This window comes from Carassius gibelio, chromosome B10 (assembly GCF_023724105.1).
Source record: "Carassius gibelio isolate Cgi1373 ecotype wild population from Czech Republic chromosome B10, carGib1.2-hapl.c, whole genome shotgun sequence".
NCBI lineage: Eukaryota > Metazoa > Chordata > Actinopteri > Cypriniformes > Cyprinidae > Carassius > Carassius gibelio.
In genome coordinates, this window is record NC_068405.1 from 22,862,522 (window position 1) to 22,879,010 (window position 16,489).

The following is a 16,489-nucleotide window of genomic DNA, read 5'->3' on the forward strand; positions in this document are numbered from 1 at the left end:
TGCAAATACAACACTGCAGCCGTCATATGCACTTGACTGTTTGTTGTTGTCGGTGTCTTGAATTACAGTGGGGAGACAGGCTGGTTTTTCAGCAGGCTTGACCACAAGGGTCCAATTTTCCTTTTAACTAACTGTGATTGCATGAAAACACAGGCTTTGCATTGAGAAACTGTGAAGCCTCGAGTAACTACAGCTCTGCTGACTGTTGCTGATGAGAAATAGACAGGGTCTTATGTGCTTGAGGCCATTTTTGTCTTCCCATTTGGTTGGAAGGTGTGTTTGTACTACAGAAAGCAATGAAGACAATTATCTTCAGTTTGGTGTTCTTGTAAAGTAAGGCTTTTCTGAAGCAGTATGCTTTTGGTTGTACTGTTGGGCACTGCAGAAATATGCCCGCAGCATTTCATCCCCTGCACAGATTGTGTGCGTAGGACAAGCTATATTATTTCTTCATCTGAGTAAGTGCAGTTGCCAACACTCAGTGTTACCTCATAACAAAATCACATCCACAATCCTGAGCAGGCTTATTGGCATGGATTCCTCAACTTTTGTGTCTGTGCATACAGGAACCTGGCTCCATTCATTCTACATGGCTTCTGAAGCATGTTTAATTACAATGCAGCTAACAAGTTTATGTTGTACAAAAAATCTTTGGTTGTGTGTCATAAATGTCAATGACACTTGTCAGCTTATCAGTGCTGTTATTGATAACTAAAACTAAAACTATTCAAAATCGTGATTGTAATTTGAAATTAATCTGAAATGTAAATATTAGTTGAAAAATCTTGTTCAAGTGTGTGTGTGTGTGTATGTATATATATATTATTATTATTATTTTTCTTGGTTCTTGTTCTATTTGTTTAAAAAAATCCGGCATTACAGTGCGTGCGTGTGTGCATATGAGATGGACCGAATGTGGGTTTGGCTGGACTTATTTGGAGGTTATTGTTATTTCCATGTTGAAGAACCTTATGTTGTTTATTTTTGAATATACTTTTACAGTTTAAATCACATTAACAGCCTAATTTGTACATCGCAAACAGGTTTGTACATGTTTTTGGTTAGTTGTAGAAAACAGCATTTCTAGACTGCTTTTCTGCAGACATGGAGATGCTTCGTAGGCAGCTTAGTAGTGGGTCATTTCTCATAATTGTGGCTATTTTAATTCCAAGAAGCTCCACAATCCTTACTTTCGTGACGTAATGCTGCTTTGACTGCAATGTGGAATTCGGCTGTGTAGCTCATAGGCTTGCGGGCTCAGCAGTACTAATCAAGGGTACACAGGGGACTTAACGGACTCACGCACACAGCAGCCATTGTAAGTCCTCAAGACCGAAAAGTGCACATGAAGTGTGCCATTTAGGACAGGGACTCGGACTTCTGCAGCCTCTGTTTAGATAGGTTAGCACCAGCGACTGCATCCAGCTCCAAACGGCAGGACCTTTCGCAACTGCTTTTGCAGGGGTAAGGCACATTTCATTCACAGATGGTGTCATGAAGCATGTTAAAGCGATTGCAGGACACAAACGAGATCTCACACCAGGGATAACGCTACACTACTGCAGCTGTGAAAAAGAGAGGATGAGACATTTCTGCCACAGGCCTTGATTCCCTCCCCTCGTCCTCTTCAGCTGGACTGACGTTGGCAGGAAATAGATTAGTTTGAATCCAGCCTCATTTCAGCTCGGCCAATCACCTGGCTCATGTTGGCTTTTCAAATGAAGGTAAACGTGGAGCGGTTGGCATACTAATCACCCTCAGTTCTGTTTCTGCTTTGGGTTTTGCAGTCTATCATGATCTCATTTATATGTTATTTTTTTGCTGTATTCCTCACTTTTAAGTAGATCTGTTGCACATTTAAAATTGTAATTTATATTTAAAAAACAGTCATCATACTTTAAAGGTGCCATCTGTAATGTTTGGCAAAAAAAAATCAAGTCATACTCCACATTCCATAACACTCTAAAAACGGCTGGGTTATTTTTTAACCCAAAATGCTGGGTTGAGTCTGTTGGGTCATTTTGTTGGGTTATTTTATTTATTTTTAAACACTTTTGGGTAGTTTCAGTTTACCAGGTGTTGGGTTAAACCTGCTGGGTTGCGTCGCTGGGTTGTTTCAGGCCAGCGCTGGGTTATTTAACGCGCCTTGAAGATGTTTAAATTGCTCCCCAACTGTCACTTTGGAAGAACAACGGGGCAAAGCCACGGCTTTCAACTGTTTTAAGGTAAGTTTATTTAATGTTTTCAATAATAATTATTTTAAATTGGCAGAATAATAACTTTTTTTTGCAGCAACAATACTGTTAAACGTCTACAGACCAACATTATTTACGTTAAATGATGAACTGTTTACCTCAAACGGCCAACCTACGTTACGCGACTCGCATAATTGTGTTAAGGTATCTGAGACGACAGATTAATAAAGTTTTATTAAGTTTCAGACAGTGACTGATGGCTGAAATATGCGAATACCTGTGAAAATAGAGGAAAAAGTAGTTTCTGACACTGAAAAGCGAATTTGATATTTAAGTGAGTCAAATGAGTTCAAAAAGTGAATACGACTTTCTGCTCTAATGTAAACGCCTGCAGTTGTCCATATCGACATTTAAATCATACAAATTACGTACAATATAGTCGGACCGCAGGTCTAAAAGAACCGACGACCCGGTTCAAGTAAACCGGTTCAGTAATTCTCGAACAAAGTGATTCCCGGAAAAGAATCGACGTCTCAGGGCATTTCAAAGTGCGCGCACGCACAGCGAGTGACGTTGGCCGCGTTAGTGAAGTGATTTGATGCTTTTGTGGTTTATAAAGTCTTTTTACATACAAATTATAATTCAAAATGTGTTTTTTTTTCCTGTCAGAAAAGCGCATGGATACATTTGTGAGAGAAAAACTCGTCGAGTGCAGTCTTATTGAGGCGTCTAACGGTAAGTTCGTGTTTATTATACATTTTACATAATTGTTTGTCTGTGATAATCAACTAACGTTAACCATATAGTTAAAGCTGCACCAGAATGTACCTAATTTATGAGCGTAAACATCATATATTAATTTTCCAGATCGTGTTTTTGACTTGTCCTTATCACTTTGGTACATCTATAAGTTTTTATATATGGACTGTTTTACCTACGTGACTTGTCATAGAAATGTCTGTGTGCGCGCATGCAGTGTGATCTCCCTTATCTGTGCCAGTGACTGTGTGTGTTTGATATAGCCAGCATATTAACATAAAACTGTGATTTATAATGACTGGAACATCCCATTGATTAGACAGTTTGAAAGCACACCTTTCAGCCAATCAATATATCATATTCTGCTTCTGTAGACCAACTCATAGGTGAATTTAACTCATAGTCATGATGGGTCAATTTCATGATTAACTTCACACAGTTAATTGAACTGAATCACTGTTATTAAAACAATTTGTATTTTTTCTTTTTTTTCAACTTTATTTTAAAGGTTGGAACAAACATGGAATTCCTTAACTGAGCAGAGTCCACAAAACCCCATCCAATTGTCTTGGCGATTTAAAAATGACAGCAGATCTCTCAGGCATTGATCATAATCAATGGACAGGTAAGGATATTCTGGACTATTTTCAAAAGGAATTGCAAATTGTATATTTAATTGTATTTTTCCACATGTGGACATATACATTGTGAAATAGTCCAAACTCAATTGAAAAGCATTTGTATTTCAGATGCCTTACACAGAAAGCTGTCAATTTGTGTCAAGGGTGGGACTATACTATGGGGCGTGTTTGTATTGGGAGATATTTTGTAGTTTTTACCCCAAAACTCTCACTGTTTGCACTCTGATGCACGTCAGCAAACAACATTGCAGTTCTACTCTTATTTACCTAGTTGCATCTTACCCTATATTTTATTCCTCCGGTGAAAAGCATTTGGTTAATGGTGAATATTGACCAATAGTACCATGTGGTGGCTCTAACATTTAGCGGGTGATAGTAGCTGCATTTGGGGTAAAAATGACAGAATTATTTATTGTGTGAGGTGCCAAGAATATAGGGAGATCCGGGTTGCACTGTCTGTTCTTTATCACACATCTCTCGGAGCGGCAGCTGCCTTTAGTAGTGCCTTATAACCTCCATTGTTCAAAGCATTTTGCACAGTTGTCTTTGAGTGACGTCACCTCCCAATACAAACACTCTCCATAGTATGGTCCCACCTCTGACAAAAATTGACAGTTTTCAATGTGAGTCATTGGAAATTCAGATGCTAAAGATTCCATTTGAGTTTTGGCAGGTAACATGTGCGACACAGTGAAAAAACAGACATGGTAATTCATAAAACCTCATGTACTTGTTCTTATGTTGCATCTATGCTAACATTAGTCTGTTTCTCTCTTATTCCAAGGTCACCGTAGCCACCAGATCCAATCGGTATCCAGATCAGAGGGTCACTGCAGTCACCCGGATCCAGTACGTATCCAGACCAGATGGAGATCATCATCTAGAAAGGACCTCTACTGCCCTGAAAGACAGCGGAGACCAGGACAACTAGAGCCCCAGATACAGATCCCCTGTAAAGACCTTGTCTCAGAGGAGCACCAGGACAAGACCACAGGAAACAGATGATTCTTCTGCACAATCTGACTTTGCTGCAGTCTGGAAATGAACTACTGGTTTCGTCTCGTCAGAGGAGAACTGGCCCCCAATTGAGCCTGGTTTCTCCAAAGGATTTTTCTCCATTCTGTCACCGATAGAGTTTTGGTTCCTTGTTTTTCTTTAGTTGGGGACAATTAATATCAAGCGATATCATCCACTTGATTGCACAGAGGGACGATACATCACTGAATCAATGACGAATTGACTTTAACTGAAAACTGAGTGTTTACTTTTGTCCCTTTGCATTATTACACACTATTTTCCTATTTAATACTGTAAAGCTGCTATGATGCAGTATTTGATCAATATGACAGGCTTATTACTCATAATACATGGAAAATACAGCTACAAACTGACTTTGTTTTTCCATTTGAAATTTGGCAGTCACTAAACTGAAACCGTAATTTTTGTTCAGTGTTTTTGAAACAGTGTTTTTGTTCAAGATTTGCAATTGTGTTTGGATTGTCACAATTTGTCACGTGCAAAACGCAATTGAAAATATAATTAGCAATTCCTTTTGAAAATTGTCCTTCCATAGACAGGCTCTACAACGGAGTACACTGCTCTCAGGTGTAGATCTTTGCTTCAGAGCTTAAGTGTTTGACAATAGTTCACCCAAAAATGAAAATTGTCACTAATTATTCACCCTGGTCTGAAAGCTCTCGAATATCAACGAAAACATCTTAACTTGTGTTCTGAAGATGAACGAAGGGCTTACGGGTTTGTAACGACATGAAGTTGAGTAATAAATGACAGAATTTTCATTTTTGGGTAAACTATATGTTGAACTACCCTAAGCAGTGCACATCTACCTACGTAGGAGTCTTTATATACTTGATATAAATTTAAGGACATCTTTAAATGATTTTACATTTAAATTTAAAGAATGTTAATTGTCAATGTCATTTCACTGTGTATTTAAATAGCTAAAAATCTCAAAATGTAATAGTTAAACAGCTAGACACAGGTCATTCAGAAATAATTTTCTTATTTATTGCAACTGTATTTCTGTGATTTTTATTTATTTATTTTGCATTTGCTGGAAACAAAAAAAGGGAAAATTCCATGTTGTTTGTCATTGGTAAATATTTTTGAATGTCAGATGGCATTAAAAATATTTTTTAACAGTCTAAATAACCTGTATTCTTCATTATTTATTAGTCCATGATTGCTTTGTTAAGCAAAAGTGAAATTATGAGAATAACCCAGCAAGAATAACCCAGAATCATAAAAATGCAAACCCACAAATGGTAAAAATGACTCTATCTTGGGTTTTCTCAATAACCCAGCTTGCTGGGTTAAAATGTGTAAACCAGCATGCTGGGTTACTTTAACCCAGCATGTGTTCTGTCCAATATTTACCCAGTGCTGGGTTGCCAATTGGGTTATTTTTAACCCAGCCATTTTTAGAGTGAACCGATGGGGGGCAGTATGCCTCAATAAAGTGAATTGGTCAGTTGCCTCTTAAAACTAGTCCAAAACTAGCCCAATCACGTTTCCGGGAGGTTCCCCGATAAAAATTGCTTCCCGTGGTTAAAATATAAATTTTTAGGAAGGGTTTCCCTGGTAAAATTAGCATTTTAGGGGCTAAATATCACGTTATTGGAATTGGGATTGCTTCAAACCGCGGACATGAAAAACAACTGCAGACTTGGCAACACTGGTTCAGGTGGAGCGGCAGTTACTACACAGAGCCGTAGTCTACCGACAACTAACACAAAATCGCTTTCAAGATCGACAAAGAATCGCCTGCGATTTTAACATCGATTTTGTGTAGATTGTCAGTGAATTACGGCTCTGTGTAGTAAATGCCAACCAGTGTTGCCAAGTCTGTGGTGGTTGTTTTTCATGTCTGCGGGTCGCAGCGACCCCAATACAAATAACGTGATCTTTAGCCCCTAAAATGCTAATTATACCAAGGCAACCCTGCTAAAAAAACGTATATTTTAACCCCGGGAAGCAATGTTTTATCGGGGAACCTTCTGGAAGTGGGATTGGGCTAGTTTTGAGAAGCAACTGGGCAGGATTTGTTGTGAAAACCTGTCAACCCTGATCTGAACACACGTGCTGGAGATATACTTCTAATTACAGGAGCGTCTTTACTGATGAGATGTACAGTCTTGTTCAAAATAATAGCAGTACAATGTGACTAACCAGAATAATCAAGGTTTTTCGTATATTTTTTTATTGCTACGTGGCAAACAAGTTACCAGTAGGTTCAGTAGATTCTCAGAAAACAAATGAGACCCAGCATTCATGATATGCACGCTCTTAAGGCTGTGCAATTGGGCAATTAGTTGAATTAGTTGAAAGGGGTGTGTTCAAAAAAATAGCAGTGTGGCATTCAGTCACTGAGGTCATCAATTTTGTGAAGAAACAGGTGTGAATCAGGTGGCCCCTATTTAAGGATGAAGCCAACACTTGTTGAACATGCATTTGAAAGCTGAGGAAAATGGGTCGTTCAAGACATTGTTCAGAAGAACAGCGTACTTTGATTAAAAAGTTGATTAGAGAGGGGAAAACCTATAAAGAGGTGCAAAAAATGATAGGCTGTTCAGCTAAAATGATCTCCAATGCCTTAAAATGGAGAGCAAAACCAGAGAGACGTGGAAGAAAACGGAAGACAACCATCAAAATGGATAGAAGAATAACCAGAATGGCAAAGGCTCAGCCAATGATCACCTCCAGGATGATCAAAGACAGTCTGGAGTTACCTGTAAGTACTGTGACAGTTAGAAGACGTCTGTGTGAAGCTAATCTATTTTCAAGAATCCCCCGCAAAGTCCCTCTGTTAAAAAAAAGGCATGTGCAGAAGAGGTTACAATTTGCCAAAGAACACATCAACTGGCCTAAAGAGAAATGGAGGAACATTTTGTGGACTGATGAGAGTAAAATTGTTCTTTTTGGGTCCAAGGGCCACAGGCAGTTTGTGAGACGACCCCCAAACTCTGAATTCAAGCCACAGTACGCAGTGAAGACAGTGAAGCATGGAGGTGCAAGCATCATGATATGGGCATGTTTCTCCTACTATGGTGTTGGGCCTATTTATCGCATACCAGGGATCATGGATCAGTTTGCATATGTTAAAATACTTGAAGAGGTCATGTTGCCCTATGCTGAAGAGGACATGCCCTTGAAATGGTTGTTTCAACAAGACAATGACCCAAAACACACTAGTAAACGGGCAAAGTCTTGGTTCCAAACCAACAAAATTAATGTTATGGAGTGGCCAGCCCAATCTCCAGACCTTAATCCAATTGAGAACTTGCGGGGTGATATCAAAAATGCTGTTTCTGAAGCAAAACCAAGAAATGTGAATGAATTGTGGAATGTTGTTAAAGAATCATGGAGTGGAATAACAGCTGAGAGGTGCCACAAGTTGGTTGACTCCATGCCACACAGATGTCAAGCAGTTTTAAAAAACTGTGGTCATACAACTAAATATTAGTTTAGTGATTCACAGGATTGCTAAATCCCAGAAAAAAAAATGTTTGTACAAAATAGTTTTGAGTTTGTACAGTCAAAGGTAGACACTGCTATTTTTTTGAACACACCCCTTTCAACTAATTGCCCAATTGCACAGCCTTAAGAGCGTGCATATCATGAATGCTGGGTCTTGTTTGTTTTCTGACAATCTACTGAACCTACTGGTAACTTGTTTGCCACGTAGCAATAAAAAATATACTAAAAACCTTGATTATTCTGGTTAGTCACATTGTACTGCTATTATTTTGAACAAGACTGTACATGAGTAAAGACATGCACAGCCCTATATAATAAAATGGGTAAGGTTAAGTTATAGCTAGCTAATTATCAAACGCAGCTACGGTTAGCCAACGTTAACATTAGCATGTTTATCGAACAGCCTTCGATACATTTCTATTTTATAACTTCCCGAAAACAAATACACAAACATATAAAACAAACTTCTAGCAAAATACTAACAGCATCTAACTTACCAATCCAAAAGAAATGTTGCAAGATCGGAGTCGAACCTCATTTCTTTCAGGTCCTTCAGTTGTCTCCAGTGATTAAAAGCAGTGCCGATGTTTTCTCTTGATTTGTGTTTCCGAGCGCGGTTGTTTCCCTGTAGCGGGTGACGCTCTCTTCCCTGAACTGAAATGAACTAGTGGGCTGTACTTTCCACATCAAGTACACGCCCACAAGCCGTGCGAGTTATTCGCGTATTGCAGGTTGGCTGGTGGTTATGTTGGCCGCATACCGCCTCCCATGGCCAAAACTGGTATTACGACACCTGTCGGGCCGGGGCTAGTAATGCTAATGCTAATTAAGGTTGATATCTCTGCAGCACTATAACTTGACATTTTTTTAATGACATCATCGCCCTTATTTCTTCTCATTCTTTTGATGCGTGTAGGTCATGTTATGGATATTTTTACCTACATTTTTGCATATGGCACCTTTAAAGGTACAGGTTGTAGGACCAGCCACTAGAGGGCGCACTACCAAAACAATAACAATCGCGTGGTTTGATGATGCTAAGGAGGAGCGTGGAATGATGCGATTTGTTATCAATCAGACGGAAAGATAAATCATGGATCTAAAATGATTTTTCACATCATATGTATTGACAGCACAATTCCTATTGTGAGGTTATGATGTAAAATTATGATAACTACACTAGCTGCTACAGTAACTGACAAAATCTATCCAATTCTGGATTCTGAAGTTTCACATAAGGTACAGCACATATATTATAGATATACACATATATAGACGGATTAAAAATACAGTATGTATTGTATAGTTGATCTGTATAAAAGCCTTAAGGTACTGTTAACACACATGGTTAATGGTACAGTATATACAGAGTAGGTTTATACATCAATATGAAAATAAGCGTACACACACTTTATCACCTTACAGGTACAGTAGCAAACTTATGTAATACTAGGAGTCTGATACAGGCTGAAAAAGAGTAATGGAAATCTGCTATATGACTATATAAAATGTTATACTATCATTATAAATGAAATTATGGGAGAAAAAGTGTAGAATGTGTCACTTTTTAAGCAAATAGCTGGGTGAACACTGTGCTACAGATCTTTTACAGCCACGTCTGTGGTTAGGCGTCTTTGTCAGTGTTGAAAACAATAAAAACAAGCTCAATGTCTCTAGCTTACGTCTTTGCGGTCTGAACTGCATAGCCTTTTCTCTTGTGTGTGCCGCTGGGAGAAAAAGCAGCTAATTGAGTTGGAGCTGTAGGAAAAGGTGGACAAGATGTGTATGGAGGAGGTTGTGTACGATGTGGTAACTTATGCTTGTTTTCTTCCCTGGGGAGAAGTGTGTGAGTGTAGGGCATGCTAAGAGGAAGTAAATGCTTCCAACTGTAATGCTCTTCATGGCTAAAAAGGTACGAGGGGCTCTTCCTTCAGAGTTGAAGGTCGTACACAATATCCTAGTGACCCATGCGCCTAACTGCACACCAAGAGAGAGAGAAAGAGACAGAATAAAAGGGAAATCAAAGGGAGAGAAATGTGTAGAGCTCGTTCAGAGGCTTTTACTACAGGTTATGTAGAAAGTAATATATAAGTATAGACAGAATGTACAAATAATGGGTCATTATTGACTGATTATTATTCTTCAAGTTTCTTCATCATATTGGAAATGGATGTCAAGTTGAATTCAGTCAAATGCATTTTGTTGTGGTATATTGTTTCATGCAGTGTGGCTAAATGTCCTTGATTTTATTTTTCAACATTTTTCTTATGTGTGTGTGTATTTTATGGGGAATGTGGATGTATCTGCATGATTACCATCTGTTTGAGTGCAAATCAGCATGATATTACTGTCTAATCAAAGCTATCAATGTGAAAGCCTTCCTTTAGAATAGTGTGATTATTGACTTTATGGCACATCTGTATGATTACCATCTCTATAACTGGCCATCAGCACATCAGCACGTGATAATTGACTATATTACCATCTAGTGTAAATGCTGTATTTCAAGCAATCTCATGATGTACTGTAATTGGCATACATAGTTAATTATTTTTTCTTAATGAATTTCTATTATCATTGCTCAAATTGTTCTTAGTGTATTTTTCTAGTCCTCAAATAAATCACATGTATGATGTCTAAGATTCTGTCTATTGTTTTATATAAAGAAAAACTATGCATTGGTATGTTTAATGACTAAAATAGTTTGTAGAACCCTTCAATACATTTGGTACCGTATTTTTCGGACTATAAGTCGCATCTGAATATAAGTCGCATCAGTCCAAAAATCTGTGATGACGAGGGAAAAAACATATGTAAGTCGCATCAGACTATAAGTCGCATTTTTAGACCCAAGAACCAAGAGAAAACATTACCGTCTACAGCTGCGAGAGGGCGCTATATTCTGCTTAGAGTAGACTACAGGAGAACTGAGCAGCATAGAGCGTCCTCTCGTGGCTGTAGACGGTAATGTTTTCTGTTAGTTCATTTCTCTTGGTTCATGTCAAATTAAATAAATAAGTCACACCTGACTATAAGTCACAGGACCAGCTAAACTATGAAAAAATTGTGACTTATAGTCGGGAAAATATGGTATATGTCCATATACAGTATATATATATAGACTAGACATAGTATCAGAAAAAGGGTTGCAAGAATCTCTGGGTTGAACTATTCTTCTAATTAAGCTTGATGTGCATTTTTGCTGTGGTTGCATGAGTAAACTGAACTGCCTCATGTTCTTGCCAGTGTTTTTGAAGCTCAATAAATCTCATTTATTCATGCACAAGAAAAAAAAAAAAACATCAGAATTTGTCACAGAATTAACAGCATGGCTATTACCTACACTTTGTCAAAGGTCAGGAATGGTGTCATGATGAAAGTAGCTAAAGTGTAGACTGTAACTTCTGCAGTGTTTAATGAGCCCCTTGTTCCCATCATAGCTGACATTGCTAAAATCAAAATGGAAGTGGACAATGCGCATTTCCTTCTCTGAGCACATGCAGACTCTTGATGAGGCTGAAGGTAAGACCTGTCGCTGTATCTGTGGTGACTGTTCCCATCAGTCAGACCTGTATGGAACCAAAAGAGTCTCAATAAAGATAAATGCACACACTACATTCACATATGCACACACAGGATTCATACATTTCTGATGTACACGCGCGAGAGATGGCTTCCGGTGCTTTCCGCGCTTGCGCAGACTAAGCCAGAGCGTGCGCGCACGTCACATCAGGAAGAACTCGTGCACTCAGATCAGTTGGTGGTTGTGTACAAGAGGTAAAAACAATATAAATACTGTCCGTTTTCTTACACAAACCGCTCGTTTCGTGTCTTAGGTCATCAATGTGTACTTACGATGGGGAATTGTTTAATTTTGACTCCTCTGTGCATGCTCTTCGAGGTGGTGACCATAGACATCCATTATGTGAGTCACAGACAAGAACGGTTGAACCTAAAAATATCAAAATGGGAAATACTGAGGATACAGAGAAACCTACATCTTGGATGTCCTTGAGGTAAGCTAAAACATAACAAAATTTAATTTGAGAGTGAACTATCCCTTTAAGGAAAATATCACAAATATGGTGATTAAATTAATACCTGAAAGAGTGCTGATGAGACTATTGCTTCAGAATAAGTTGCATTTGCGCCAAAAAAACACTTTTTTTTTTTTTTTTGGACAAGTAACTTTTTTACTCTGACAAATCAATGACTGGTTTACTTGTCCGAAGGATGTCAGAGCTTAATGTCGAGGCCTGTATGGATCACACTGTCAAATCCCTCAATTAATTCTGATAAAAATAGGTCACTTTTATGCCGTAGCCTTAGTTTTCCTCATGTTATCATCATTTAATTTTAGGTGGTCGTTTAAAAAAAAAAAAGACCACACTAAATGTCAGCCAATGCTTATTTATTAAAATCAGCTGGGGAAATGAAGAACAATGGAAAATCGATTGATAGCCTGACAGAATTCTTCATCTTCATATTCCTTCAAATAGGAAATTTTATCAAGGAATAGCATTAAAAGAACTTTTAAAAACATACTTCATTATGTAGGCTATATAATTTAAAAACAAAGGAAAGGAAGACAGGACCTGAGGTGATTAACAATTCCTGCACTTGAAAAAATGCACTCTGCGGGAACTGAAGACTTAACGCAAAGAAAGCCAAAAGAATTTCGGAAAGCGCCTGGACATCCTGCACCACCAACGCAGTGGGTTGCAGTGAATGACGTAATTGACATTATTATACTTATTTAAAATGTTTTAAAAATAACAATGGTAATTTAACGGTAAAATTAAATGATGGTAATTTGAATGATAATTGTTTTTTTGTTTTTGTTTTTCTGTCGAGTAATCGACTATTGTTTGTAGCGTCGACTAGTAGTAGCTGTACCGTTTAGTCGACTAGACCCACATACCCCTAGTTAGAATAGATTTTTGGTGCCAGCTTCTATGTCAAAATGGTTATCAAATAAAGAAAAAATGACCATGGAGGACATTAGTGTTACTTTTATGGTGAATAAGCAGTACAAAAAACTGAATGTGAGAGAATTGTAGATCAGTTAAGGAATAAATATATAATTTTAATGAAAATTGATAATTCATGCCTGTTTATTTATTTATGTAGTTGTTAAACTACACTGAGTGCTGATTTTTGGCTTTAATTTATAGTGTCGTTTAAAAAAGCATTTAAAGTAACGCCACGGGCCCTCCCTTTCAGTCAGTGTGAATTATTTATTTATTTTTATTAAAAAAAAAATTCATGCAAATGCGTTGACGCATCCTTACCAAGACATACTTGCAGTGCATGTGCCATTGTGTTCATGGTGACTACAAAAGATTCTTCCAGATTTATCCCTAGTAATTATTAATAATCTGGCAATGCTTTTATGCCTTGTGAGATTCAATCAGTCCGCTCTCAAATAAAAGAGCCAGTGCTTCCATGGGCCCAGCAATTTCAAGAATCTGGGATGTGAGTCATGCACATCAATAGCACTTTACAGAAACAGACTGCAGCCACGTTCACTAAGGACAGTTTGATTAATTTACTTTTGCAAATGTTCATAAAAATTTACATTTTCTGTATTCAAGAAATACAATAGACATGTAAGCGCACAGAGCAGTTGTCACCCCTTATCTGTGAACAAAATCTGAATTTTTGCTAACACTATTGCTCATACTTCAGGTTAGTGATTTGAACAAACCCTTACAAAAGCTGTCCTGGTACTTTTATGCATGATGGGAACCGGCAGTGGATAAAACAATCAACAGACTCAGACCAGATTATTATAGAGACTAACATCTGCATTCACATTTATTCATTTAGCAGATACTTTTAACCAAAGTGACTTACAAATCAGGATTTCAGCAAGAGCCTTGTTGACTTTTTGATAAAACACACTAGCAACTGCATAGCAACACTGTCTGTTTTACATGCACATCCATCTTGTAAAAACTAAAATAAATCTATTTTATCTGAATATGTAATAAAATACTGTAGTAAAAAGTCATGCAGTGCAGCTTGAAAATAAGGTGACCATACGGGCCATTTTTATGGGACACACCCTTGCCAGGATTTCTGCATTGCCTAAAATACCCAGATTTTGGCTGTTAGCACTGTGCAGAGTGATCATTGTATGACATTATTTCACTACAGAAACTACAGAAAGCAGAGCAGACGGCTCCTTATGCTTTCAAATTGCTCTTGCGGTACTATGATTGGTGCGCACCTTCAAGTTAAATGAATGAACAAACACATGCACATATTTGGATCGACTGATTCTTTTCACCTTCTCACGTGTGATACGCCACGTTTGGTCGTTTATGTACAATATCTGCTATGGTTATGTTATTGGTCAAAATACTCTGGATAGTTTAGGCAATATTAGAATCATGGCCAGGATGTGTCCTGTATAAATGGCACATATGGTCACCCTATGTAAAAAACGAACCACAGGCTAGATATTTTTCATGCTGTCACATGCACGAGTTGTGCTGTCTCGGCCAGAATTGCATCAGGTATGTGTAACCTTTTCATAAAGCAATCGAATTGAAGGACAAATCTTTCTTTGTGATGCCAGTCTGTTCTCTGTTGGTCACCAAAGGAATTGCAGCCAGATATTTTTGCATTCCTGTTTTGTTACAGCATACACCAAACACATGTTTAATTTATATCTTTATGCTGTTTTTATGAGTATTTGTATGCAATACACAAAAGCAAAAGTTAGATATAAAAAAATAATAATTACATATCAGTTTAGGATTTGTCTGTGGGGGTCAGTGTCAGTCGTTAACACAAGATGGCAGCAAAGACCTCATCCTGAAGACTATTGTCTTTATTCTTGTCTTGAGGTGGTGGATTATTCCATTCCGTCCATTGGTTTCATATTCTGAATGCACAGCAACTGTCACTCACATGTGATCTGATCAAGTCGCTGTGAGATCAGGTGATATAGTTGTCTTCTGGGATGCATTGTTTGCAATAGTAATGATGTAGGTGTCAGCAAACTGCCACAACTAGGTGATGCAAGCTGGCATTTTGGAAATGTATCCTCTGTTTACGTGCATCATGGCATGCAGCGATGCTGAACTTAATGACCTGAGAAGGGCGTCACTCCACTTGATATTGTGCTTCTTTCATCACCAGCATAATTAACTGTGTGATTGACACACACAAATGAGTGTCTGTCCTTAATGAGCAAAAAAAAAAAAAAAAAATACTGACACATATGTGAAACACACAGAAAAAAATATAATATTGTTTTTAATAAAATGTAAATAGTTTGCTGTTTTGACAAAAAATTGGACATGTGTCCGTGTGAAGTAACGTTTTTGGAATTAATTAGATTAATTTCTCTTTCTTAATTACAGCCTGCCTGGGATCTTTCACAGACTTGTCATGTCGTGATTCATCTCTATGCTCCATCTGAAATCAGCTCATTAACTCAATCATTAGCAAGGGATTTCTAGGCAATTCGAGAGTCGCTCTAGATTCAGCACAGTCCTCTGGCAATGCAAATCAGTTTATAATAAACTCCCTTGTTTGTTTTCCCTAAGCAAATGCAGTGTGTTCGGGTTACTTTGATCTTTGTGCTGATTATGCAGAAGTAGCAGGTCAGTGTTTATGAAAGACTTTCCTCAAGTTTCAGTAAAACTCTCCAGAATGTGCACAGTTGCAATTTGTAAATGTTTTGTCTCTTACAATCGGTCACATTGGTGGAAGTTTGGAGCTCATTCCCCTTCACTCAGCTTTTTACTTAATTTATTTTTATTACTATTCGGTGGTCTACTTCTTATTTATGATTGTGTTAAAGGGGTCATATGATGTTGCTGAAATGAAAATGATTTTGTGTATTTGGTGTAATGAAGTGGGTTTATGCTTTTTAAGGTTAAAAAAACACATTTTCCACATACTGTGCATTATTGCTTCTCCTCTATTCTGAAACGTGCCATTTTTATTTACTAAGTTCATTGTGCTGAAAAGCAAGGTGAGCTCTGATTGGCCAGCTATCCAGTGTGTTGTGTTTGGCCTAATGTCAAAAGCGTGTGACTGAAAAAGTTACGCCCCTTGCTAGGGATGCACCGGTTGACCGGCCATAAATCGGAACCGGCCGGTTTTTGCTTAAAAAAACGATCGGAAATCAGACGGTTTTTGGTATTTTTCTGGCCGATTTTTCCGGAAGTGCGGCCGCATGCACAGACTACATTGAAATCATTCGCTATCATGTAATTTGTGTGGAAGTATTTCGAAATCTATGCACAGGACACGGGCAGCCGATCAGTGCTGGAAGTGCAGAGCTACATGTCTGAGGCACAGATAGCAGGAAGCGTTGTTGTACTGGCGCTCAAATAAGAGCGCCTTTTCTGCATTCACTAAAGCTGCGCAAGCTTATAC

The 16,489-nt window shown here is 38.1% G+C and overlaps 1 protein-coding gene and 1 long non-coding RNA gene across 6 annotated transcripts in view; both read left to right on the forward strand.

Annotated features, from left to right (window-relative positions):
• Positions 1-16,489, forward strand: part of LOC127966884 (cAMP-specific 3',5'-cyclic phosphodiesterase 4D) — a 222,559-nt gene that overhangs the window by 87,657 nt on the left and 118,413 nt on the right. The window lies entirely within an intron of this gene.
• Positions 1,964-5,796, forward strand: LOC127966885 (uncharacterized). The gene is made up of 3 exons (XR_008155726.1): positions 1,964-2,930; positions 3,463-3,579; positions 4,380-5,796. It is a non-coding gene; the product is annotated as an uncharacterized LOC127966885 (long non-coding RNA).